At 41.8% G+C, this 27,843-nt stretch overlaps 1 long non-coding RNA gene across 2 annotated transcripts; it reads right to left on the bottom strand.

The window, feature by feature from the left end:
• Positions 1 to 170: 170 nt before the first annotated feature.
• Positions 171 to 27,303, bottom strand: LOC132540153 (uncharacterized). Of its 2 annotated transcripts, XR_009551393.1 has the most exons (5): positions 27,276 to 27,303; positions 3,703 to 3,773; positions 3,254 to 3,429; positions 1,470 to 1,581; positions 171 to 546 (listed from the first exon to the last, which is right to left on the bottom strand). It is a non-coding gene; the product is annotated as an uncharacterized LOC132540153 (long non-coding RNA). The 2 variants fall into 2 exon arrangements; XR_009551392.1 differs by having other exon boundaries at positions 3,254 to 3,773.
• Between the last annotated feature and the right edge of the window lie 540 nt (positions 27,304 to 27,843).

Genomic DNA, 27,843 nt, shown 5'->3' with positions numbered 1-27,843 from the left:
TTCAGAGGGACTTCTGTCTAAATAATCATTTGTGAGGAAAGTGAGAGAAATACACAAATTCAGTGCTTTTGTGAACAACTGAAAGGACATTTGCAGGTAAAGTAAAAATTCTAAAGGCCAAGGTTGACTAAACAACACACCAAAATGCACAAGAGAGGGACCCTTCTCTGACAGCTGAGGTATTATCAGGATAATATTCACTTTGGTGGATGACTCTTTGGTCCATGTTTTCACTCACTGAATAAACATAGATCTCCTTAGAATTGCTCCCTGGAGACCCCCACCCCCAGGAAATGAGGGTAAAACACAAAACAGACACACATGGCAACCCCCCAGTCCAGTGGGGAACACAGTTGCTGCAACTACCTACCTTGATCAAAGAGTCTTCTGAGCCAAAGCTTGGGAGGGTTTTCTACATATCACACCCTCAAACTCCATAAGAAGGTGAGGACCGCAATTCAGAAGCGCCTCTTTATCTGCGGTCTGTGAATAGGTGTTGAGTGGTGACCAGGAAAGCACAGACTGTTTAGGGAGTCTTCTGGAAGGCTTTCAGGACAGAAAAAACACCTTTAAAAAGTGTCCTTATGACAGAAAACACTCAATCTACACAAACTTGAATACTCCCCACTATGGGTACTGATGCCTCAACTTCACAAAAAGCATTTCCTGTCTCTTTTGTGCAAAATGTATAAAGCAAAAGGCAGGGAAACTCCCCAGGATGCTCCAGTGGACAGGCCTGTGGGAAGCTGAGAGCCTCTCTGATGTGGAGTCTGATCCAAGGAAGACCTGGACTGAAAATAATCTAGAGCAGACAGTTTCTCACCCCCATGGCAGGACCCTTTCCTCACTGGGAGCAGGGACTTAAGTCCTCTGAGCAGCTCCAATAAGCTCTCTGAGTGTGGCTGGGCACTGAATGGAGAACAATGGAGACCAGTCACAGACTGAGTGTCAGTGAGCACTGTGCCTTTCATGGAGCACTGCCTGGCAGAGAACAGGCAATGCTTCCAGAAAGAGTTCACTAGGAGCAGAATAGATGGAAGCTGAGAGGAAGCCCCCAGGAGCACCTGGAGCTCTGGCCGTACAAACAGCATAAGGCACCAGGAAGACTCACTGACCCCAGGGATGGAACATCCCAAACATACTGGGAACATGGCAAATGGGCCAGGAACAAAAGGGAGCTCTCAACCAGTTGAGGTCTACAATCTGAGGACAGGAAGTTTTGTTAAAACTGACAGAAATCTTCCACTGGATCTCACCAGCTCACTGTTTACCCTGCAGCAATGGCAGGCACAAGGAGAGCATCATTTCAACAGATTCAGAGGAATGCTCTGGCATTTCTGGAAAACCAGTATTCTCACTTCTCACCCTCCACCCTCCCCCAAAAGAGGACTCATGGATGTCAAGATTCTGAAAACTGTTAAGACAAGCATGTTTCTAATTGGCGGTGTACAGGAGGTCCCAATTCTTACCGTCTCCAATCCATAAATTCATTTGAGCTCCATCATTCCGGAGAGAAGACATCCAAGGAGTAAAGTGGTAATGGCTTGCCAGATGCCCCTCCATTCTGCATTTTTACTCTGTCTACAAGAAGGAGACATATACTGTATAGGTTAACAACAGACTCAGAGCATCTCAGAAATGCCAACGGGCAAGAGACTTGAGTAGCTAAGATTGATTAGAGATAAACCGAACCTCACAGTTAAATGGCCATGCAACCTTGAGTGTAACATTTATATCTCTTGTCTGACTGTGTTTGTCTGTGATATAATAAAAGAAAAGCCAGAACACACAGATACATCTGTGAGCTCCTGATGATGGTACATCTGGAATATAGTAAGTTTTTGAAAGCTTCTGTTTAGGGTTGTTAAACATATTATCACCAGGCTGGGTAGTGGTGCACCTAGTTCAGTGCACTCTTTCCCTTATGCAAAGACCCAAGTTCAAAACCCCAGTCCCCAGCTACAGGGAGAAACTTCCCCATCAGTGAAGCAGTGCTATAGTTATCTCTCTTTCTCCACCCCCAATCTCCCCTTTCACCTCAACTTCTCTTTGTTCTATCAATTAAGTTAATAAATAATAAATCAAAATTTTAAACATACATTATCACTATAACAAGAAGCCACAGCAATAGTTGAATAATGTCTCTCTGGTTTTTCTTGTCATGAGGCTTCACCAGCCCAAAATGACTATTCAGATAAAAAGAAAGAAAGAGAGAGAGAGAGAGAGCACAAATTCCCCGAGTGCAGGGAGGATCAGGCTCTCACCTGAATCACACACATGACAAAGACTGTGCCTGCCCAGGTGAGCTACCTGGATGGTTCTATCAAATATCTTTCTACATATACTATATCCATTAAAATAATAATAAACATGCAGTGACTGGAAGGTAAAAATGGGCCAGTAATCCAAACTGTCACACCTGGCTCAGTGCTCTCTGAATGCTACCAATCACACTGGAATTCCAAGTGAGTTTCCCACTACTCTTACTATGGCAATTGTTCATTAGTAAATTACTTATCTTTTTCAATGATGTACAGTGACAGCTATTCTATACTTATGCCATTATTCTTGGAAAATAAGAGAAATGTGAAATTACTCAATACCTTTGATTGGTATTTTCATCAGTCATTAGGCTAAGAGACGCAGGCATAAATAAAGACAAAGATACCAAAAATAGGAGGCAGGACAGATATAAGATGGGAATTAGATGTGATCTGCTTCCTCCCACAGTTGTGTGGAGCCCCTGAGCCCCACTCTTGTGACCACACAGTGATCTGGCCTCTTGGCCTGCTGGCCCCCATGAACTGTGAGCACTGTGATGCCAGAACTCTTCAAGCTTATGTCACCCATTACCAGTTGAACAACTAAACAAACACATTAAAGGAAAACTTGGTCTATATAGAAAATGACACTTTCCTGCTATCTATAAATAAAATTCTCTCTTCTACTCAGAGTCTATCCTTTGCTTGAGATTGTGACTGTAATAAGCAGTGACTCTTGGAACAAGCACATTGGGGATTAACAGTCAACAGCTGACAAAACTAGAGGGAAGTGGGACTGAGGAATTTGAAAAAGTTGAAAAGTTGGACATTTCAGACGCATTGCAATGTCTGACTGGAGCACTGAAAAAAATCCAAACTGTGTTGTGATCTCATGTGCAGAAACATGAGAGCAGAGTTCAAGTGGGTACAGAACAAATCACCATCCAGATCAAAACCCTGTCAGGACGTCCCCAGAGACACTAAGACAGCACCTTGACCAGATCTGCCCTGTGCCTCATCGTGAGTGCCTCCATCAGAGGCTTGCCCTCCTCTTCTGGAAGAAGAAAGCTCTCCTCTCTCCTTCAGGACACTCCGTCAGAGCCAGAGGCCGTGTTGGTCCCTCTTCATCTATGATTTCTTGTAGGATCAGATGATCTACATTCTCAACCTACAAAATTAGAATAAAAGTCAAAATGCTTCTCACTCATTTGATAAAACAAAGAAAATCAGTGCTGCAGACATTTAATCATTTTGAGTGGAAGTTCTAGAATTGTGGCAACTTCTCATTCTAAGAATGCATGCCTATGTTCTTCATCTTGATGTCAATGTGCGAATATCACAGGGAAAAGTACCTACCTTACCTTAATATTTTCAAAAGAGTCTCTTAAAATAAGTTTTCAACTAGGAGATAGATAAGAGCTAGGGCAAAGAACTCACATACCGGAAGTTCCAAGTCCAAATCATGGCATCATGTGTAGTAACAGTCAACACTGAACACTGAGTGCTCATTTTCTGTGTAAACATAATTGTATAAATACTTATATAATCAAAACTACCAAATATAATTTTTTTGCAGAAGCTTTTCTTTTTACTCTCTCAGACAAAGAGAGAGAGTTAACAGTAAGATTTTTTTGTTTAGTTTTCTTTTGTTTTTTACCAGTTCTGAGAATTGAACCTGATTCCTTGGAGACTCAGACTTGAGAGTTCCTTTGAATCAAATTTATTCTATCTCCCCAATCCAGAGATATATTTTCTTAATAGTTCAAGCAAAATCTGTAGAATTTTTACATGCTTAAATGGAGGATTATGGGAAAATTAAATACATGCAATGAACAACTTCAGAATTGCTAATAGGGCAAATTGAGTGCAGTCTGTGGCCTCTTTAGATTTGTGTTTCAGTGTGTGTGAGATGTCATAATGACAGGTGTGTGAAATTAAAGAGATGTCTCTGAGCTTCTGGTGCCATGACAGATGGTTAGTGCTCTCCACTCAGTGCTGGTAGACAGAGTTTACTCAGTGCTCTCAGCTGGTATTATTAGCACGGTTTTCCCCAAAGTCACAATCTAATACTCTGCTTCAATGTTTCTCATTGTTACAAATACTTTGTCCATTAAGCAAAAAACAAAAATTAAAAAGTATCAAACCATTTTAAGGCAAAAAAGTTAGAGAAAAGTAAATTACTGAGTCTACATCAATGTTCTGTAGAAGCCACAGTTACTGTTTCCAACAGAAGAATCATCACACAAGGAGTTACAAGTTTCTTTCTTTTTATTTATTTTTTATTTAAGAAAGGATAAATTAACAAAACTATAGGGTAGGAGGTGTACAACTCCACACAATTCCCACCACCCAATCTCCATATCCCACCCCCTCCCCTGATATATAGAGAGGGTGGAGAGAAAAGTGACTGGTGAAAATCAGAGTGTGACAAGGAGGGGGCGGAACAGGCGAGAATCCTATCACTGAACCACCAATGCCCTGGAGTGCTTTATGTAAAAGTGATTTATGTAAATAGACCAAAGCTTTGGATCAGTAAATCCCTATATAGCATATGGTTAAGCAGAAGCCAGGGGGAGGTGGCATACTACCCAACATCTCCCCCTTTCTTTTTAACTATTTGCCATAGTATCAGGAGTGTGGGGCACTTTGTGAGGCAGGGAGACTGATAAGAGGCACACCTTTTTTGGGGTTCTACTGTCCCTCCTTGCTCAACCTCTCCGTGGAGAGAGAGACTAACAGGATTGACACACCCCTCAGGCTCAAGCCCTTCCAAGCTCAACCATATCCTCACAATTCCCCAACATCTTCCTCTTACTTAATGGCCATATATAACTGGGTTAATGTCTGTAAAAGGCTTCATCTCTGTCAGGGGAATAGCAGTGTAGGGGTGAACGGAAACCTGTTGGGAAGAAAGCAGAATGATAGTGTGTAAGTGTCTTTAAAAAGAACTAGCACAAGACGGAGGGATAAGTAAGAGTAGCAAGAGACAGAGTGAGCCTGATGGGTGGAGGAGTGGGGGCCTGATAAGCCGAGGGGCTAGAGGGGTGATCTGGCATTGCAAAATCCCGAGTCAGCTGGCGGTAAGTTCTATGAACTGCTACAGTCATTCTTCAAGAAGTCCAGCAGTATAAAAGGAGTGTCCAGCAAGTTCTATAGAAGCATCAGTCCAATGTCAAAGGCCAGGAAATAAATGCCACACGTCTATCTTGATGGAGGAGGACAGCCACTGGAACTTTTCTTCTCTGTAGAGAGTGACCTGGAACCGCCAAAACATAGTGGGCGAAACAGAAGCAGGAAGAGCAGATACCGATGGTTGAGAGAAAGGCAGTAGGAAAGTCTTGTCCTTTGGAGTCTGTGAATCAGGTTCTCCAGATCGTGTCAGGTCACATCATGGGTTTCGGGGGATGGCTGTAATTGTGGGTGATGTCAGAGGTCAGGGGTCCAAGATGGATTTCTGGGGATTCTATATGAGCAGATGCTTCTTTATGCGAAGGCTTGTCATAGCTGTAGTCAATTACTTATGAAAAAACTTTGTAACAAATTAGAAGTTTACTACAATTGATAACTCAATGATTATAATTGGTTTAGGTATCTTTATAATTTCGTGTAAGGTCATCTTACGTGACCTCATGTAGCAGTCTTTATATAGCAAAGTTTTCATACCGAATTTAAGTCACATATATTGATTCTTAACTATTTTTACATTGGGTTTTTAAGCAAACTCAGGTTACTAGAGTTAACACATTTTAGTGACAATTTTTTTTTGGTACATTTACAATATCGGATTGATGCCAAATTTGTTGTGGATTAATTTCCACAAGATAGCTTACAGGACATTTTTGGGGGCCCTCCAAAAATGTCCTGTATAGAGAATTTGTATTTTAACTTAGGAGATGATGAATTGTCACATTGAATATTTAGAGTTTTACCTTAAACACTCAGTTACTTAAATGAATTGATTTTACCTCTTCTCGTAAAAATGTAGCTTCGAAGTTACAATTTAACTGTTAAGTTAATGTTTACCAAACTTGAAACACGCATATTAAACATATAGTTTATAACACACAGGAGGAGAAAAACTTGTAAATAAGATATATCATTTCAAATGTGAATTTAGATCTACTGTCATAGTTGAACCATCTTTACTCACACAGTTTAAGACTAAACATTTCATATTGATATCAAGACTTAAAAAAGAAATCAAAAGGGGGAATGAACAATTTTTGGACTGTTTCTGGACGTCTCCAGAAACCATGGCTGCGTCCAGCCGTTTTATATAAAGTCAGTTAAATTTCAGAGTACTCTGAGCACAATGGGTCATACAAAAATTTTGGTCACTCAACTCACTCAATTTTTTTTTTTTTCACTCACTCACTCACTCACTCACTCACAAAACACAACTGGCCAGTCATAGCATAAGACATTCATTCGGAGGGGGGGAAGAGTTCCGTGAATCAGATTTTTTTTTTGATTCTGCCATGCTGTATTATGGATCCTGGGGTGCATCCTGTAGCCAGTCCTCTTGCAGCCAGTCTTCTTGCAGTGTTTCTTGTTCTTCAGGGATATCAGCGCCATCATGTGGGTATTGCCGAACATGGCGGGCAGGAACCCAAACAGGCTTGGAGTAATTTTGTGGAAAAATACATGCGAAACCCCTCCCCATAGTCAACAGGGGGTCAGGTCCTTTCCAAATTTTATCAAGTGGGTCTTTCCATTTGACTTTAATAGCTGGGAGGGTGGGTGGTGTTTACCAATGAAGAATTATAGGAGGTTGGTCTGAGTTTTTGTAAATATTAAAGAGATTTAATGTAATTAAGGCTTTTGAAGGCTGGATATTAGGGGGGTACATTTCCCCTTTTTCTTTATTTAATTGAGCCTTAAGAGTTTGATGGGCCCTCTCCACAATGCCTTGTCCCTGCGGATTATACGGAATGCCTGTAGTATGAGTAATGTTCCAGAGGAAACAAAAATCTTTAAATTGTTTGCTGGTAAAAGCAGGTCCATTATCCGTTTTAAGTTGAAGATGTAAGCCCATTACAGCAAAACAGGAGAGCATATGGCTTATAAGCTTTTTTGAGTTTTCTCCAGTCTGAGCTGTAGCCCACATAAACTTAGAGAAGGTATCAATTGAGACGAACACATATTTTTGTTTGCCAAAGTTAGGTATGTGGGTAACATCAATTTGCCAAAGAGCGTTGGCTTTTAAACCTCGAGGATTAACCCCCAGAGTCTGAATAGCAGGTGTTTTGATTAGACCTGCACAGGAGGAACATGTAGCAAGAATACGTTTTAACTATGGCAGAGGAATATCAGGAAATCGAGCTCGAAGACCTTTAAGATTAACATGGTTTAGGGAATGAAAGCAGGATTAGAGACAGAGGCTAGGAGAATTCCTGTGGAGGCAAGGCGGTCGGCTGTAGCATTCCCTTCGGACAGGGGACCAGGAAGAGGGCTGTGGGAACGTAGGTGCTGAACATACAGTGGCTGGGTTCGAGAACAGAGCATAGAGGCAATTTGAATTAAAAGAGGAGAAAGTGGGTTGTCATCAATTCTTACATAAGATCGAGCAAGCCATGGAAGTAAGTTAACAGTATACACACTGTCAGAAAAAAAGGTTGAAGGATTCTGGTACAGCTTTTAATGCAAGGAAAACAGCATAAAGTTCTTTGTACTGAGGGGAATTATCAGGAAGTTCAGTAAAGAGAGGTTTGGGGTATCGCTGGTCTGGATAATATATAAGGGCAGCAGCTCCCTTTTTTCCACCATCAGTGAACACTGTAGGAGCAGAGGGGATGGGATCTCGAGAGAAAAGTTTAGGTACTAGTAGAGGCAACAGAGGTAAAGAAGCTATCAAATTATTAGAGGGAAAATGATTATCTAATTGTCCTGGAAAACCCATTAAACTTATGGCAAAATGAGAATGGTGGTGTATGAGCCATTCTGTATCAGTGAGAGAAAAGGGAAGAATGATTGAATCTGGTTCCCTTCCTAAGACCTGAACCGATCTGTTTCTTCCTTGGCGAACCATAAATGCTAAGGCATCAATCTCAGTAAGGAGTCTTGGAGTGTATGAAGCCATTCGAGAATGCCATGTTTCTGCACCAATGCCCCCACTACTGTGGGGGTGGAGTTAAAAGATTAGAAGATTTACTGGAGAGGAGGGGGAGAACCGAATGAGGTGCATGTCCTGGAGAGCTTTGTTAACTTTTTCCAGAGCCAAGGATGCTTCAGGGGTTAACATACGCTTTGAGGAGGGCTGTTTGTTTCCTTTTAACAGATCGAACAGTGGTTGCAGGCAGCTCGTAGGCAGATAAAGATACTGCCTAAGCCAATTCATATTTCCAAGAAAACTTTGTAAAGAAGCAAGAGTGAGATTAGAAGGAAAAGTAACACAAGGTTATAAGGATGAATCTGTGTTAGGGAAATCTCTGAGCCTAAGAAAGATATTGGAGGGATTAGCTGTAGCTTCTCAGGAGCTACATTAAGTCCACTTCTCTTTAAGGCAGGGATTAGAAAATCACGTAGGGCGGAGAGATCTGTATCTAATTCTCCCCATATTAACACATCATCCATATAATGAAAAACCTTAAGGCCCTTATGAATATATGGAAAAAGGGCAGATTTAACAACCTCTTGACAAATAGTAGGACTATTAGCCATGCCCTGGGGCAGTACCACCCATTCAAATCTATCGGCAGGGCTGGCATTAATAGAAGGAACAGAGAAAGCAAAACGTTTACAATCTAGTGGGTGTAAGGGAATAGAGAAAAAACAATCCTGTATATCAATAACTATGATTGGAATTCCTGTGGGAATTGCGGAAGCAAGAGGCAAACCCCTTTGGGGGAAGCCCCAAACCTGCATGGTTTTATTAACTGCACGAAGATCTTGGAGGAGGCGCCATTTTCCTGAGCGCTTTTTAATCACAAAGACTGGAGTATTCCTTGGGCTCCGAGAATGACGAATGTGTCCCAAAGATAACTGCTCTTGGATGAGTTTTTTTTAAAATTTCTAGCTTCTTCCTAGGCAAAGGCCACTGTTCCACCCAGACAGGCTCATCAGAAATCCAATCTAAGCGGGGAGTTCTGTTACGAACAGTGGCAGTTAGTATTGGGGGTGCTGGTTGGGTCTAGCAGTCTCACAGGAGTGAGTGTGGTGTCCTGCAGAGGTGTCTGAGGATATCACTACATCTAAAGATTCCAGCAAGTCTCTTCCCAATAAATTGGTGCTTATATCAGCTATTAAAGGCTGAAAGCGTCCGGTAGTCCCTTCTGGATCTTCCCACACAAGGGAATCTCGTGTGCGGAATGCCTGAGTCATTCCTCCAACACCATGTAAGCGTGGTCCTGGGAGGAGTTCCCAACTCTGGGGAACCTCTGCTTGTCTTAATATTGTCTTATCTGCTCCCGTGTCAATCAAACACTTAAAAGGAATATCACCAATCTTTACTGTCATAGTTGGGTGACCCCTTTCTAAAACAAGGGTGGTCCATAAAATCTCAGGCTCCGAATTCGAGCTGTTCTCTTGCTCCAGCCGGTTATTTCTATGCTGGAAGTTCCCACATACCGCGGGTTCCTCCTTCTGCTCACCCTCTGTTATTGTTACTTGGCGTGGTGGGTATAGCTATGGATTGGGTCCCAAGCTGGGCTTTTGTTTGTGGAAGAAGGGCACAGCACCAAGCGGGCGACCTGCTTCCTTCCCTCTTGGGGGCGGGGCTAAGGGAAGCCCCACACCTAGTTTAAATCCCTGTTTACATTTGGCAGAGGCGTGCCGTTCCTATGGAACCTTGACCAACAATCTCTCCTTCAGTGAAATCCTTTCTGGCATCTGGGACAAGGCATTCGTGGTCTCTGATTCCCTGTCTGGAGGCGGGGTTGCCCTGACTGGAGGTGGGGTCGCCCTGACTGGAGGCGGGGTCGCGGTCTATTTTCTGGACATTGGTTACGCCAATGCCCTTGGCGACCGCACTGAAAGCAAACCCCTTTTTGCTTATGTAAGGTAGCCGCATAGGCCTGTAACATATGTCCTTGAAAAGAGCTTGATCTGAGATCCTGTGTAGCTAGAATCCAAGTATCTGGGTGTTCGTTTTTAAGAGTGATACAGGCCTGTCGAAAATGCGGAAGCATTCCATCCCAGACTATGGATCGCAGGAGGAGAAAACGAGCGTCAGGATTATAAATCTTCCTTTCCAAACTCGACTGGACCCTGGCAATGAATTTAGCGAGGGATTCATCAGGTTCTTGTTGCAGCGAGAGAATGGAGGCTGAGGCTGCTCCCATGGGTGGTGTTAATGGCTCCCATGCTTTTAATGCACACAGGCGTACTTGATCAAAATACCCCGGTGGAAACTTGGCTTCCGCCTGTTGAATCCCTGTTTCTAATTGGCCTGTTCCAAACAATGCATCAAAATTACCCTCTGGCTGATTTTGAATATTTTTCAGCGATTGCTGTAAACATTCATCGCGAAACAATGCCTCCCATTGCAGGAAGAGGGGGCCTGGGAGTGTAGCGTGAGTTACATCCCTCCAATCTTGGGTGGTATTATGGTTCTGAAGCAGGCCTTGTAAAATGGACCTGGTCCATGGGGCATGAAGACCATCATCCTTGATAGCTTGGCATTCTGTGACGGGATACGGATACCAGGCCTGAGGTTTTTGTCTATTGGGGGCAACATTGACTGGAAATGTGTGGACTTGCTCTGATAAGTGTGTAGCGGTAGGAGGAGTCACCGAAGTGGAAGCTTCTGGACAAGCGGTCGAAGAAGTGGTTTTGGAGGCTACAGGAGAATTCGGACATGTGTCTGTCAAAATGGGGGTGGGCGAAGAAGCAGCCGTGGAGGCAGCAGGAGGTTCCAGACACGTGTCTGCCAAAATGGGGGTGGCCGAAGAAGTGGCTGTGGAGTCTAAAGGAGAATTTGGACACATGTCTGCCAAAATAGGGGCCTCAGGGCAAGATGCCAAAATAGGGGCCTCAGGGCAAGATGCAGAGGAATTAGGGTGGGTCAAGATCACGACAGGCCTTTGCTTCTTTTTGTTTTTAAGGTGCTTGTTAAGTTCTATGATTACTTCCTTTATCTCTTGGACCTCAGCCTCTAGGTCCTTAAGCTTTTTGAGAGGTTGCCCTATATATCCCTTAAAAGCTGCTATGATGATCAACAGGATATAAGGTGAAGCCCCAAGAAAAATGTCCCAGATATATAAAAATTGTATACTGGAAAAAGAATGCAGAATTTGGAAAAGATTTTCCATGGTGGAGAGACTTCAGGAAAACAATAAGAAAAAAAAAAGAAAAAAAAATCACAGTGCCTTAACACAATATTGCAGATACCCAAAAGGTGTGTACTTATCTAAGATGTCTTCTTGTAAATCTGCTGCTTACGGGTCCCTGTTGCGGGCGCCAGATGCCGGGATAGCCTGAGGGTACTTCTTCCCGAGCTAGTGCTCTCTGGCTTGGAGAGAACTCAACTGGAGCTGATCTAGGCTGCTGCGTGGGAGAGGGATCAGGAACTCGTGCCGCACTAACTTCTGCAGGAGATACACTCTGGAACTCTCGGAGCCGGAAAGCAATTTCCAGGTGTCTTTAATCAGAAGAGCAGCTGTTTTTATACTCTCCAAGTAGGGTGGAAACAGGATGTGATATAGAGAGAGTGGAGAGAAAAGTGACTGGTGAAAATCAGAGTGTGACAAGGAGGGGGCGGAACAGGCGAGAATCCTATCACTGAACCACCAATGCCCTGGAGTGCTTTATGTAAAAGTGATTTATGTAAGTAGACCAAAGCTTTGGATCAGTAAATCCCTATATAGGCATATGGTTAAGCAGAAGCCAGGGGGAGGTGGCATACTACCCAACATGTGTGTTTAAAGTTTGGTAAACATTAACTTTAAGGTTAAGAATGTAACCTTAAGGCTATATTCTTACCAGACAGAGTTAAATGAAAAAAGGTTTTCAACATAATTCTCATAAAGATAAAATTAACTTACATTTAAATTCTGAGGTAAAAATTAGTTAAAAATCAATATATTTTAACTAATTTGGGCTAAAAAAAAAAGACCTGCATACACCTAGGGTGTGTCTCCATCTTGAATGGGTGTAAGAAAAGGTTAAAAAGACTTGTTGATATGTAAAATTCTCAAATTCCTTCTCAAATAGAAACATTAGATTGCACTATGGTTATGCTAATGATTCTCATGCCTGAGGCTTTTTTTCCATGGTTCTCTGTTTACCTTTCCACATTTTATTGTTTAAACTTTAAACAACCTTAAAATCATACTAAGAAAGACTTCCAATTGTAACAGAGTTATCAATTGTGGTAAACTTCTAACCTGCTACAAGTTTTGTTTCATAGTAAGTTAATTGCAAGTTCTCTACAAAAAAGTGGAATTCCAACAACTGACCTTCCTCATGCAACAATTCACCCCCCGGGGAATAATTCAGTGGACATCTGCTTTGAACTGGCACTTCTATCAGACTTACTGGTACTCAAGCCTACAGTAGCTTCCCTTTATGCTGCTGGGTTTCTCAAAGACTGACTGCAGCCGCTGCCTTAGGACTCTAGGCCATACCCTCTCTCCATGCTAGGTAATGCCCACAGGAAAAAAAATGCCCGTCGAGGCAAGTAACGCCCCCCAGAGACAAAAGAAGCACCTAGAGGCAAGAAATGTTTTTTAGCTGATAAAGCTTTGCCCACAGAGGAAAAAATGCCCCCTCAGGCCTTCCCTTGGTAGCACACTGGTTCTTGTTGCTCACTTACATGTTCCTCCATGTTTGTGCCAGTTTCTTTTTTTTTTTAAAAAAAAAAAGCCTGTATGATATAGGTTTCTGTTCACCCCACACCCCTGATACTATGGTCATTTAGTTAAAAAGAAAAGGGAGAATTGTTGCTATGCTTCACATTGGTTTGGTCTTGCTCTCCCCCCGCCAGGAGATTATGGTTTAGCCCCTGCTAGTTTTGTGCCTCTTTTTCTCCCTGCCTCATATGCTACGTAGTCCCAGAGTTCTCCCCGCAGCCACAAAAGGAGAAAGATGCAGGACAGATCTGTGTGGTGATTAGTTTAAGGGTCTCTCTCTGCCACAGAAGGAGAAAGACAGGAGAGCACATGTTGGCCCACTCGTGAATAAAGATTAAATTGTGATGTTCTGAGCTCAGCCGTGTGTCTCTGGTCGTCTCTGTTACCTGCCCGTGAAACCAGCCCAGTAAAAACAACAAAAATCAAACACCATTCATGTTCAAAACACTACAAAAAATGGGAATAGATGGGAAATTCCTGAAGATAGTGGAATCCATATGTAGCAAACCTGCAGCAATATCAGACTCAATGGACAAAAGCTGAAAGCATTCCCCCTCAGATCAGGGACTAGACAGGGCTGTCCACCAACACCATTACTCTTCAAGATAGTACTGGAAGTTCTTGCCATAGCAATCAGGCAAGAGAAATATAAATCAAAGGTATACAGATTGGAAGGGAAGAAGTCAAGCTGTCACTATTTGCAGATGATATGATAGTATACATACAAAAACCTAAAGAATGTAGCAGAAAACTACTGGAAATTACTAGGCAATACAGCAAGGTATCAGGCCACAAAATCAATGTACAAAAATCAGTGGCATTTCTTTATGCAAAGACTGAATCTGAAGAAGAAGAATACATCCAGAAATCACTCCCATTCAATGTTGCAGCAAAATCAATAAAATACCTAGGAAAAAAGCTAACCAAAGACGTGAATGAATTGTATACTGAAAACTATGAGTCGCTATTCAAGGAAATAAAAACTGATACCAAGAAATGGAAAGACATCCCATGATGATGGATTGGAAGAATAAATATCATCAAAATGAATATTCTACACAGAGCCATATACAAATGTAATACAATGCCCAACACAGTTCTACCATACTTCCTTAAGAGAAGAGAACAAAAACTACAATCATTTATCTGGAACCAGAAAACACTTAGAATTGCCTTAACAATCTTGAGGAAAAGAAATAGAAATGGAGGCATAACACTGCCATATTTCAAACTACATAATAAGGCCATCATCATGAAAACAGCCTGGTACTGGAACAAAAATAGGCACACAGACCAGTGGAACAGAATTGAAAGCCCAGAACTAACCCCCCACACCTATGGACATCTAATCTTTGATAAGGGGGCCCAACGTAGTAAATGGAGGAAGGAGGCTCTCTTCAATAAATGGTGCTGGGAAAACTGGGTTGAAACATGCAGAAGAATGAAACTGAACCACCTTATCTCACCAGAAAAGATATCAACTCCAAATGGATCAATGGCCTGGGTGTTAGTCCAGAAACTATCAGATACTTAGAGGAAAACATTGGTGGAACCTTTCCTACCTAGACCTCAATGATATCTTTGATGTAACCAACCCAACTGCAAGGAAGACTAAAGCAGAAACAAACCAGTAGGACTACATCAAATTGAAATGTTTCTGCACAGCCAAAGAAACTATCACACTTAAACACCAAGAAGAAGCCCAAATGAACGACCTTACTACACACCTCAAGGACTTAGAGGAAGAGGAACAAAGGAACCCTAAAGCAACCAGAAGAACAGAAATCACTAAAGTTAGAGCAGAAATAAACAACATCGAAAATAAAAGAACCATACAAAAGATCAATGAAGCCAAATGTTGGTTCTTTGAAAGATTAAGCAAAATTGACAAACCCCTAGCCAGACTCACCAAACAAAAAAAGAGAGAAGACTCAAATTAATAGAATTGTAAACGATACAGGAGATATCACAACTGACACCACAGAAATCCAGAGAATCCTGCGAAACTTCTATGAAGAACTATATGCCACCAAGCTAGAGAATCTGGAAGAAATGGAACAATTCCTAGAAACCTATGCACTTCCAAAACTGAACCAAGAAGAACTACAAAATCTAAATGCACCAATCACAGACAAAGAAATTGAAACCGTTATTAAGAATCTCCCCAACAACAAAAGTCCTGGACCAGATGGCTTCACAAACGAATTCTACAAAACTTTCAGGAAACAGTTAATACCCATACTTCTTAAGCTATTCCATAAGATTGAAGAAACAGGAATACTCCCTTCCACCTTTTATGAAGCGAAAATCACCCTGATACCAAAAGCTGATAGGGACAGAACAAAAAAGGAAAACTACAGACCAATATCTCTGATGAACATAGATGCCAAAATATTAAACAAGATCTTGGCCAACCGGATACAGCAACACATCAAAAAGATTGTTCATCATGACCAAGTGGAATTCATCCCAGGAATGCAAGGCTGGTTCAACATCCGTAAATCAATCAATGTCATTCATCACATCAATAAAAGCAAAGCCAAAAACCACATGATTATCTCAATAGATGCAGAGAAAGCCTTTGACAAAATCCAACACCCATTCATGCTCAATACTCTACAAAAAATGGGAATAGATGGGAAATTCCTCAAGATAGTGGAGTATATATATAGCAAACCTACAGCCAACATCATTCTCAATGGAGAGAAGCTGAAAGTATTCCCCCTCAGATCGGGGACTAGACAGGGCTGCCCACTGTCACCGTTACTCTTCAACATAGTATTGGAAGTTCTGGCCATAGCAATCAGGCAAGAGAAAGAAATCAAAGGGATACAGATTGGAAGGGAAGAAGTCAAGCTCTCACTATTTGCAGATGATATGATAGTATACATAGAAAGACCTAAAGAATCCAGTAGAAAATTACTGGAAGTTGTTAGGCAATATAGCAAGGTATCAGGCTACAAAATCAATGTACAAAAATCAGTGGCATTTCTTTATGCAAACACTAAATCTGAAGAAGAACACATCCAGAAATCACTCCCATTTATTGTTTCAGCAAAATCAATCAAATACCTAGGAATAAAGTTGACCAAAGAAGTGAAAGACTTGTATGCTGAAAACTATGAGTCGCTACTCAAGGAGATAGAAACTGATACCAAGAAATGGAAAGATATCCCATGCTCATGGATTGGAAGAATAAATATCATCAAAATGAATATTCTCCCCAGAGCCATATACAAATTTAATGCAATACCCATCAAAGTTCCACCAGGCTTCTTTAAGAGAATAGAACAAACACTACAATCATTTATCTGGAACCTGAAAACACCTAGAATTGCCAAAACCATCCTAAGGAAAAGAAACAGAAATGGAGGCATCACAATCCCAGACCTTAAACTATATTATAAAGCCATCATCATCAAAACAGCATGGTACTGGAACAAAAATAGGCACACAGACCAGTGAAACAGAATTGAAAGCCCAGAAGTAAATCCCAACACCTATGGGCATCTAATCTTTGATAAGGGGGCCCAAAGGATTAAATGGAAGAAGGAGGCTCTCTTCAATAAGTGGTGCTGGGAAAACTGGGTTGAAACATGCAGAAGAATGAAATTGAACCACTTTATCTCACCAGAAACAAAAATCAACTCCAAATGGATCAAAGACCTAGATGTCAGACCAGAAACAATCAAATACTTAGAGGAAAACATTGGTAAAACACTTTCCCATCTACACCTCAAGGACATCTTCGATGAATCAAACCCAATTGCAAAGAAGACCAAAGCAGAAACAAACCAATGGGACTACATCAAATTGAAAAGCTTCTGCACATCCAAAGAAACTATTAAATAAACAGAGAGACCCCTCACAGAATGGGAGAAGATCTTCACATGCCATACATCAGACAAGAAACTAATCACCAAAATATATAAAGAGCTCAGCAAACTTAGGCGCAAAAAAGCAAATGACCCCATCCAAAAATGGACAGAGGAAATGAACAAAACATTCACCACAGAGGAGATCCAAAAGGCTAACAAACATATGAAAAACTGCTCTAGGTCACTGATTGTCAGAGAAATGCAAATTAAGACAACACTAAGATACCACCTCACTCCTGTAAGAATGGCATACATCAAAAAGGACAGCAGCAACAAATGCTGGAGAGGATGTGGGGACAGAGGAACCCTTTTACATTGCTGGTGGGAATGTAAATTGGTACAGCCTCTGTGGAGAGCAGTCTGGAAAACTCTCAGAAGGCTAGACATGGACCTTCCATATGATCCAGTAATTCCTCTCCTGGGGTTATACCCCAAGGACTCCATAACACCCAACCAAAAAGAGGTGTGTACTCCTATGTTCATAGCAGCACAATTCATAATAGCTAAAACCTGGAAGCAACCCAGGTGCCCAACAACAGATGAATGGCTGAGAAAGCTGTGGTATATATACACAATGGAATACTATGCAGCTATCAAGAACAATGAACCCACCTTCTCTGACCCATCTTGGACAGAGCTAGAAGGAATTATGTTAAGTGAACTAAGTCAGAAAGTTAAAGATGAGTATGGGATGATCCCACTCATCAACAGAAGCTGACTTAGAAGATCTGAAAGGGAAACTAAAAGCAGGACCTGATCAAATTGTAAGTAGGGCACCAAAGTAAAAACCCAGTGGTGAGGGGTAGACATGTAGCTTCCTGGGCCAGTGGGGGGTGGAAGTGGGCGGGAGGGATGGGTCACGGTCCTTTGGTGGTGGGAATGGTGTTTATGTACACTCCTAGTAAAATGTAGACATATAAATCAGTAGTTAATTAATATGAGAGGGGGAAATCAATTGTATGTCTCAAAGGTTCTCAAAAGACAAACTGAATCTTTTTAATATATAGGCTACGTATTTGATATGCGGACTCTCTCAAAAGCCTAGACCAAGTAGATTAGAAGCTTCCAATAGCACAGCTATATACAAGATACTGGGTACTGTACAGCAAACCATAACAAAGGGACTTTTCAAAGTTAACCCAATTAACAAATAATGTGATGATAATATTAACTATTGATTGTCTTTTTGAACCCTAAGACAGCAGGAACCTCACATCTTCACTATAGAGCCCCTACTTCCCCCAGTCCTGGCACCCTTGGATAGGGCTCACTTTCCCGTATGCATCTCCTAATCCAAACCAAATAATATTGCATCCGCCGATCACAACCTAACCAAAGCAACGATTGCCATCTCAACATGCTTCACCTCAGACTATATCCAGAGACTTCACGTGTGGAATGACAACCCTTCAGCTTCATTACTCGGGTGAGACCTTTCCTTTTATAGTACACTCTAATTTCATCTCAGGTAGTTCACTTTCTAATAAAGTCCCATAACCTAGACATACACCAGTTTCTGTGAGAGAGAGCGTATGTGCACACGTATCCATAAACTACAGCAAAATATATACCTGAAAGCAGGATTACACTAGAGTTTGCAGTGAGTACCTCCCTAACACTTCCTCTCCACTATTCCAAGTTTGGGATCCATGATTGCTCAACAAATTGTTTAGCTTCATATGTTAACTCTCTTTTCAATCACCAGGTTCCAGATGCCACCAGGATGCTGGCTAGGCTTCCCGGGATTGAAGACCCCACCAATGTGTCCTGGAGCTCAGCTTCCCCAGAGACACACCTTACTAGGGAAAGAGAGAGGCAGACTGGGAGTATGGACCGACCAGTCAACGCCCATGTTCAGCGGGGAAGCAATTACAGAAGCCAGACCTTCTACCTTCTGCAACCCTCAATGACCCTGGGTCCATGCTCCCAGAGGGCTAGAGAATGGGAAGACTATCATGGGAGGGGGTGGGTTATGGGGATTGGGTGGTGGGAATTGTGTGGAGTTGTACCCCTCCTACCTTATGCTTTTGTTCACTAATCCTTTCTTAAATAAAAAATTTAAACAAAAAAAAAAAAGAAACTATCACACAAACAAAAAGACTCCTCAACATGGGAGAAGATCATCACATGCAAACATCAGACAAGAGACTAATCACCAAAGTATACAAAGAGCTGAGCACACTTAGCCACAATAAAGCAAATGACCCCATTAAAAAGTGGGCAGAGGATAAGAACAAAATGTTCATGACAGAGGACATCCAAAATGCTAACAAACATGTAAAAAAAAGCTGCAGGTTTCTGATTGTCAGAGAAAAGCAAATAAAGACAACATTGAGATACTACCTCACTCTGGTGAGAATGGCATACATCAAAAAGGACAGCAGCAACAAATGCTGGAGAAGCTCTGGGGCAAAGGAACCTTTCTTTTTTCTTCTTCTTCTTCTTCTTTATTTCTTTATTGGGGAATTAATGTTTTACATTCAACAGTAAATACAATAGTTTGCACATGCATAACACTCCCCAGTTTCCCATTTAACAATACAACCCCCACTATGTCATTTATCATCCTTCATGGACCTGTATTCTCCCCACCCACCCACCCCAGAGTCTCTTACTTTGGTGAAATATGCCAATTCCATTTCAGGTTCTACTTGTGTTTTCTTTTCTGATCCTGTTTTTCAACTTCGGCCTGAGAGTGAGATCATCCCATATTCATCCTTCTCTTTCTGACTTATTTCACTCAACATGATTTTTTCAAGGTCCATCCAAGATCGACTGAAAAAAGTAAAGTCACCATTTTTTAAAGCTGAGAAGTATTCCATTGTGTATATATACCACAACTTGCTCAGCCACTCATCTGTTGTTGGACATCTGGGTTGCTTCCAGGTTTTGGCTATTACAAATTGTGCTGCCAAGAACATGTGTGTACACAGATCTTTTTGGATGGATGTGTTGGGTTCCTTAGGATATATCCCCAGGAGAGGAATTGTAGGATCATAGAGTAGGTCCATTTCTAGCCTTCTGAGAGTTCTCCAGACTGTTCTCCACAGAGGTTGGACCAATTGACATTCCCACCAGCAGTGCAGGAGGGTTCCTTTGACCCCAAAACCTCTCCAGCATTTGGTGCTGTTACCAAAGGAACCTTTCTGCACTACTGGTGGGAATGTAAATTGGTCCAGCCTCTCTAGAGAGCAATCTGGAGAACTCTCACAAAGCTAGACATGGACCTTCCATATGGCCCAGTAATCACTTTTCCAGGTATATACCCCAAGGACTCCATAACACCCAGCCAAAAGATATGTGTACACCTATGTTCCTAGCAGCACAATTCATAATAGCTAAAACCTGGAAGCAACCCAGGTGCCCAACAACAGATGAATGGCTGAGAAAGCTGTGGTCTATATACACAATGGAATACTACACAGCCATTAAGAACAGTCAACACACCTACTCTGACCCTTCTTGCATGAAACTAAAAGAAATTATGTTAAGTTAGCTAAGTCAAAAAGATAAATATGAGTATGGGATGATCCTACTCATAAACAGAAGTTGAGAAAGAAGAACAGAAAGGGAAACTCAAATCAGGATCTGACTAAATTTGTATTAGGGCACTAAAGTAAAAAGCCTAGGTGGAGGGTGAGGGTGGATGTTCAACTTCATGAGGCGGGGGGGGGGGGTGAAGGGGCAAGGGGATGTGACACAGACTTTCAGGGGTGGGAATGGTATTTATGTACACTCCTATCAATTTGTAGTCATTTAAATCACTATTTAATTAATATGAGAGGGGAATATTGATTGAATGTCTCAAACTTTTTAAGGCACAGACTTTGTCATTTGAATACATAGGCTGAGTCTTTGATAGGTTGACTCTCTTAAAAGCTTTGTCCAGGGAGAACAAAAGAAGCTGGTAGCATGGCTATATTCAAATAATCTCAAAGGTAATAAAATATGGTGGTGGTGTGTTGGACTAGCTTTGCGAGTGGAGACAGACGACCAGGGACCCATGGCTGAGCTGTACGTAGTATCTCTTTATTCATGCACAACGCAGCACAACACAAGCCAAGCTATGCTAAAACTAAAACTAATATACTTGCCAAGTAGGGTGTAAACAGGATGTGATGTAGAGAGGGAGGAGAGAAAAGTGACTGGTGAAAATCAGGGTGTGACAAGGAGGGGGGGGTGCAAAAACCCATCATGAACCAGTGGGGATTAAACCAATGCCCCTCAGTGGTTATGTAAATAGAACACAGTGTTAAGCAGGGGGGATTAAACCAAATGAAACAGAAGAGGTTTTTAGAAGCAGAATTAGAAGCATACCAACAGTGGTGTGTATGATATAGCAAATCCAAACAAAGGGATTTTTCAAAGTTTGCCCATTTTCCAAACAATGTGATTATTGCAATAACTATCTATTGTCTTCTTAAACCCTAAGGCAGCAGGAATCTCCCTCTTCCTCTATAGAGCCTATTTTCCTCCCAATCCTGGGTACCTCTGGGTGGGGCTCACTTCCCTGCATGCTTCTCTCAAATGAGGCTAAATGATATTGCATCCACCAATTCCAACCTGATCAATGCACTGAGTACCATCTCAGCATGCTTCACCTCAGACTTGGTACAGAGACGTCAGGCATGGATTGCCAACCCTTCACTGTTGGGAACATGTGTAAGCCTGATAGAGCTTAGGGAGAACCACCCCCATCTTTGGATCGAGGTCTGAGAAGATAACCTCTTGGTAAGTCTCTCTCAACCGAGGTGAGCATAAGGGGGGAAACTCAGACTTGGTTCTTTCCTTCTTGACTCTCAGGCCCACAGATACCCCAGTACTTCCCTCCATTAACTCCAGGCCACATGGCCGCAGATTCACTCATTCAAAGTCACCTTCTGATCACAGAAGAACACACCTTATCACACACCTCAGACTCCAGACAAGAGAAATTCCAAACTATATGGCTTTTGATATTCATCTTCTTTCTGCCTCACCCTACAGGTTTAACCCCTATGCTTCTCTGGAATACCTTTGGATAATTAAGTTGCTTGTGTCATGGAAAATAACTGTCTTGTATCTCATCAATTCCTGTCATACCAGCCCCCTACCTTAGGGGCATGCTGACTGTTAAGAAACCTGTAATTTATGTCATATTGCAACAATAATTACCTCCATTGCTTTTCTATTTAACTCATGTCAATATTGCCAATAAACAGACTCTAGGATTCTGGGACTCTAAGGACTCAGATTCTAGATTCACGCTAAGAGTCCCCTGGTGTCTTTTACTCCGTGTCACCCCTGTCGTGAGCGAGAAAGAACCAGCCCGTTACCTTTCCCCTGGAGGCCACCCTGCCGGAGAAGGAGAAAGACACCCTGAAATCTGGTGCCCATCCCACGTTGGGCGCCATCTCCTCCTAATTTCTTTAATTAATGAACTGTGTTTATGGATCAATGTCAGTTAGAGCATTTCTTTCCTCTAAAGGAATACGAGTGTAAAGGTGAACTGAGACTCTCTGTACTGTAACATTAATCATGTCATGTATGCGTTTCTTGAGGAATTGAATGAGGCAAGGAATAATCAGCGATAGAGCTACCATAGCTAGAAAAGGGCCTAGGAGAGGCAGAAGCCAAGCAGTTAAAGGAGAAGAGAACCAGGAATTAGTATTGAAAGGGGAAAAGGAATTCTTAATATCACGGCTAAGTTTGTACAAGGTATCAACATTCTGTTCTACAAATCCAGTTTCATTTACAAAAAAACAACATTCTTCCTGCAATGCCAGGCAAAGACCACCCCATTCTGCATATATTAAGTCCAAACCACGACGGTTCTGGAGTACCACCTTGGCAAGGGAGTTTATCTGTCTCTGGAGAGACTCCAAGCTGTCAGAGGTAAAGTCAACGGACTGTTGGAGCTGATTTTCAATGCTTCCAGCAGCATAGAGAGATTATCCCAAAGCTCCAGCAGCAATTCCAAGGGAAGCAGTTAATCCGATTCCAACAATCAGAGGGAGAAAAACTGCACGTCTGGTCCTCCGGTGGGTAGCCATCGCCAGCTGATGAAATTCTTCTTCTTTATAGAGGGTCAGCTGTGGAACAAGAGAAACTAGGAGGCAAGGACCAGGTAGAGAAGAATTGACATGAAAATATAGGGTAGTGTTGCACCAAAACACAAACAGAGAAGGTGCATACACATTAGAAGTCAAGGTGAGGTTCCTTGAACATCGAGGAACACTGGGAGTAAAAGAAGAGGTCAATAAACATGTAAGAATGAAATCAGAACCAATGGATTCTGTATAAAGAGGAATTGAAGTCAGAGGTGGTAGGTCAGCAGAAAGAGAAGGCTTGGGTAAGCTGGTGAGGTTAGCTGGAGTATTATTTACTGGTGTGACAGCTGGAAGAGGCCTATTGAGAGAGGCACATAAAAAGCAATTGGAAGCTTTTGGGAGAGCAGGGGATTGGTCAATAAGAGAGACAGCATACTGAAGGAAGTCTGGCCATGATATATCATAGCTGGCTTGAGGAGCAAGGGCTTTAGAAAGGGCTTGCTCTTGTTTGGTTATCTTGCTATGAACCTGAATTTCCCTAGGGGCGAGGACTAAAAGTCGAGAGATAAAAATGTCAGCAGAGGGAGAGTTAGAAGCAGCACTATAGTAAAGTTTTCCAGTGACCCCAGAGGCCCACCTTGGGTGCCAAGGGTCATGGATGATAAATCTGAGAAATCCTTCACCAGAAAAATATTGTTGGGCAGGGTTATATACTGGCAAGTTGGCTGTACTGTGGCACCGAATATAAGCAACAGGAACTCCATGAATTTTGCAAGACCAATAACAGCATCCACCATAATAATTTACATCTGTGAGACAACTGCCCGAATTGTCAAAAGGAAAACAAACATATGGACAGCCACTTCCTGTACAGTAGGTTGTTGCTTCTGATTTGACAGGTATAGTTACAGATGACTGGCACACCTTATGGAAGCAATTTCCAGTCCCAATATTTAACAAGTAAAGAAAATAGCATATTGGTTCACTTTATGTGGTTGTTATATTTTATTTTCCAAGTAATACTGATTAAAAATATTTACACACCTACTTTTAAGTCCACGGTTTAGCACTCTTATTTGTATGGCTTTAAAAGTTATAGCACAAGATCTTTACATTAAGGATCAGGGTAAAAGATTCATTCAAAACAAAGCCTGATAAATTATATACACCATTTTCTGTACTTTATCTTAAATACATTAATTATTTAATGATGCTTATCTTTTTTTTTTCATCTGGTGGTACAATACTAGTGCAACTTTCCATCAAAATAAAGTTTACCACACTTCACCCTCATCACTCTGGTGAGACCTTTCCTTTCATAGTATTCTCTAAATCCATTCCAGGAGCTTCACTTCCTAACAACATCCCAAAAGCTGGATATAGACCAGCGCCTGCCAGATAGAGCATATATTGGCATGTGTCCATAAATTAGGGCAAAATATAGGCCTAAAAGCAAAAATAAACAATTGTCTGTAGTGAGCCAGTATCAAGTTCATAATGAAATAGTGTCCACATAGACTTAGATACCTTCCTCACCTACTTTCTATTATAGTTCTCTCACTCACTCCAAAGCTAACCTTATGAAATCAAGGACTGCAAAAGCTGAATAAGGGCAACAGACTGGCATATTTTCACAATGACTCTTTAGTCACTATCAGGCTGTTTCTCCAGCTGGGGCACTAATCGGGGAGTCCTGAGACTCCCAAACAGACTTGATGGGTCTAGAATTCAAATCCCTCTCTCCATGGTTACCATTATTTCTAACAGGAAAAAACAAAATAGAAACCTTTGTGGGCCCCCAAAGGACCTTGCTCTCAACCTGGATCAACAATGGTAGAGAATGTGCCATCCATGGAAGGGAGGATGGACAACATACTCTATGCTACACCTGAGGAAGATGGGTCGATATTGGGGCAGCATGGAATGTTCCTACTCATGACCACAGAATGTGAGCTCAGATCTAGAGGGATGAAGAGGTCACATGGACTCCTAAGCTAATTATGGGCCCCAAGTCACATCAAATTAATGGATTTTATAGTAATATTTATACCACTTTCCCATATATTTAGCTACTCTCTTCCCTAATACAGCTTTCTGGTCCTTTTTCCAGCCATGACATCATCTACCTAGACAATAATTAGGAGTCATATGCATATCAGATTTCAAGCTCAGGCTAAAGAAAAAACAAAACAAAACAAACAAAAAATAGCTAGTATCGCTACAGGACCTTTGAACTATAACTACAATATGCCTACTAGCTATCGACAAAATGAAGGATGCTCCCAATACTTCATCTGCACAATTCCAGCCTTTAGATCGATGATTGTTCAACAATTTGTTTGGCTCTGTATATGAACTCTCTTTTTAGCCACCAGCTTCCAGATGCTAGCAGGATGCAACCAAACTTCTCTGGACAGACAACCCCACCAATGGGCCTTGGAGCTCCGCTTTCCGGGAGCCCTTTCCAACTAGGAAAAGAGAGAGACAGGCTGGGAGTATGGATTGATCACCCATGTTCAGCGGGGAAGCAATTACAGAAGCCAGACCTTCCACCTTCTGCATCCCACAATGATCTTGGGTCCATACTTGCAGAGGGTTAAAGAACAGGAAAGCTATCAACAGAGGGGATGTTATATGGTGGTCTGGTGGTGGGAATTGTGCAAAGCTGTACCCCTCTTATCCTATGGTTTTGTCAATGTTTCATTTTCATAATAAAAAATAAAAAAAAGAAACAAGAGAGACATCTGTAGCACTCCTTCCCAACTCCTAAAGCTTTGGCCCTGGTGAGGGCTTGAACTCCTAAAGCTTTTCCTTGGGGGGGGGGGTCGAACAAAGGTTCTTGCACAATGTAACAAGTGCATCCAGCAATGTGAGTCACCACCCAAAGTCATAATTATTTTGATGATTTATTTTTTGAAATACAGAGATATGGAGAGAGAGACAGAGAGATAAAGAGAGAGAGAGAAACATTAGAGTGCTTCTCAGCTCTGGCTTATGGTGGTGTGGAGGACTGAATCCAGGACTTTGGAGGCTCAGGCATGAGAGTATGTTTACAAAACCATTATGCAATCTCCCCCATCCTCTCATTAAATATTTTGAAAATCATCTTTATTTCAGTTTATTTAGATATCAAAAAATGAAGGCACACTCATGAGAATGTCTCAAGGTTCTGTGAAAACCACCATTTATGTTTCTTACAGGACAACCTTCACACCAGGAGTGACAGTCAACTTTCAACACTTAGATTACAATGACAAATTTCAGTATCAGGAACACATAGGGTTCACCACTTTCTAATATTCCAATGAAAATCAAAGAAGTGTTAAACTGACAAAACTGTTACCTTTGTATATTTCCTGAAATGTCTAGGAGAGAGGTGCATGTACTAAAAGGAGAGATCCCACAGGTTTAAATATCCACAAATCAGTACTGGCCAATATATTACACAGAACGAATGACAGAACAGATATAAATTGTGAGGTGGAGGGGATGTACTTCCTTCTCCAGGGTGTGGAAGCTGTTCACACACCTGTGGCCATGTTCTGACATTGCCTCTGGGGCTGCTGCCTCCTCCGGGGCTGGGGCCTCTGTCTGGGCAGGGATTCAAGCTGGCTGAAGCCCACCCAATCTTGTGGAAGAGGGAAAGGAACTGCATTCAATGGTCACCACAAATCAGTTCTTGTCTCCAAAGGCGAATAACACTCTCATTTCTGGGGGGAAATTCTCTCCTATTTTACCAAAGATACTAGCTCCTGCTGGGAGTTGTCAATTCCTTTTCTGTAAAAAGCACGGACTCTTAGATAAAAGAGAGTGGGGGAAAAAGGAAAGCTGAAAGAATTAGAGGGAAATGATTCCAGGGAAAAAGAAATCTGGGGGTGTTGCAAAACAGGCTGTGGGATGGTGGCATACCAGTAAGAGCCCATGCATTCCCATGGTCCATGACACAGGTTGAAATCCTTGATCCCCAGCTGTGAGAGGAAGTTTTACAAGAGGTGTCGATTGCTGCAGGAATCCTTCTCTTTGCTTCTTTAGATCTCTCTTTCCTCTTGATTTTTCTCTCTCTACCCAGTCAATAAATTCATTTTAAATAGACACAAAATGCAAATGAACTAACTTCTCTCTGAAAAAGATATTTGGCCTTTTTATAAATATAAGAAAAAGATATATGAGAGAGTTAGTCAGTATCCCTCTAAAAAAAACCTTAAAGGAAATATGAGCTATCTCACATGCTGAAGTGAACCTGTATAAGAGCCACTGTGAACAAGGTCTAGGAACAAGGCAAAACTAAATCACAATCCCCAAAGGAAACCCCGGCATCACCTCAAATATGGAGGACAGCTTCAGCTTCTTCACAATCTCCACCAGGGTGTCTCGTTCCTCAAGGAGGTAGAGCAGTCAGAGTAACCTCTCTTCATCCACTTGGCTCTCAGATGACTCGGTGGTTTCAGTGTCTGAAGACTCATAGTATTCATACTCCTCCTAACAGAGAGGAAAGCATCAGCCTCCCGCAGATCATCTAGCTGGTGCTTTATTTAAGAAACTAAGCTTGCACTGGAGAACTCTACTACTTCATTTTGGTGAGCCACTGCTGCCTTGGCTGCTGGAAGCTCAGACACATGTGTTTCTCTAAGCTGAAAAAACACCTTGTTCAGCTTGTTCCCTGTGCCCCTCCTCTAAACAAGTATCTGTGTTACCCAGAAATATTCATAGAATTTAAAAGAAAAAAAAAACCCTGTTAACATATTTGCCATTTCAGAAGCAGAGACTCTCAGGCATAGTCTAGATATTAAAAAGCTTCTTCACAGCAAAAGAAACCACTACCAAAAGCAAGATACCCCTCACAGAATGAGAGAAGATCTTTACATGCCATACATCAGATAACAGTTTA

Source organism: Erinaceus europaeus, chromosome 9 (genome assembly GCF_950295315.1).
Source record: "Erinaceus europaeus chromosome 9, mEriEur2.1, whole genome shotgun sequence".
In the NCBI taxonomy this organism is placed as follows: domain Eukaryota; kingdom Metazoa; phylum Chordata; class Mammalia; order Eulipotyphla; family Erinaceidae; genus Erinaceus; species Erinaceus europaeus.
Note: the sequence above shows the minus strand (reverse complement) of the source record. Positions and strands in the feature narration are given on the sequence as shown.